We start from the raw sequence: 1035 nt of genomic DNA, 5'->3' as shown, positions 1-1035 counted from the left end.
CCAGCTAATTTTTTTTAATTGTAGAGATGAGGTCTCGCCATATTGAGTATTGGGCCAGTTGAGTTCCCAAGATCTATTTTATTGCCTTCCCTTTAAGCAGCCTAAAGAACCAATGAAGATATCTTCACTTCAGAAGCTTTGACTTAACTAAAGTTACCATCGCTTCTTTGTGTGGGTCTAGACAACACTGCATACTCTGAGTAGGAAAAGCGCTTTCCAACTCTACACTGTAGGCCGGCTTCCTAGAGCCAGCCTTGAGTTTCCCCAGCAGCAGATCCTGCTGAATGTACATTCGGATACTCTATATTCAAGCTTCTCAGCAATGCATCTTCTGTTTCAGAACTTGACTTGGCCACTAAAATTCTGGTGTATATCAAGCATGCTAGGCAGGGAATCCTTGTGAAAATACTATCTCTCTGGCCATTTCCCTCCTGTCTTCCTTGTTCCTACTCCATTTTCTCTTACTCTGCTTCCACCCTCTCCTTCTTCTTCTTCTCTAGTTATCAATTAAGCACCTGTGGATGCTAAGGAAGACCTAAAGATAAACAAGACAAAGTTCCTGCCATTGAGGTAGTCAATCTAAAGGAGACAGATTTATAACAGATAATGATAATACAGTATGCATTCAACATGTGGACACCATTGTGCATGTACCTGAAAAATACTTTTGGTAGAAAAATTTATAAATAATTTTAATATTATTTATTATATTCAATATATTTTATATTATTTATATTATAAACATTCCATGAATAAATAATTTTTGTAAGTTGTTAGTATTTCTTGGTGTGAGGTCATAAATGTTTAAGGGAAGAGAAAATACCAGCATCCTTTGACGTTGATAATGAGGCAGCTCCTAAATCCCGTCAGCTACCACGTCCTATTGGACTTCAACGGTTCCTTACATTTCTATCTTGTCTTCTCTTCTTACTCTCCATGTTTTGTCTTGAAAGCATGATTCCATCTACTACTTCAGCTTTCACAATATCTTGGTATCTCCTAAGTGTCCCTCTTCAACCCAGATTCTACCCTACT

The sequence above is a fragment of the Carlito syrichta genome, unplaced genomic scaffold, assembly GCF_000164805.1.
Source record: "Carlito syrichta isolate Samal-C Ts95f unplaced genomic scaffold, Tarsius_syrichta-2.0.1 Scaffold289206, whole genome shotgun sequence".
NCBI lineage: Eukaryota > Metazoa > Chordata > Mammalia > Primates > Tarsiidae > Carlito > Carlito syrichta.
The sequence above is the reverse complement of the archived record's forward strand: the minus strand, read 5'-3'. Positions refer to the sequence as shown.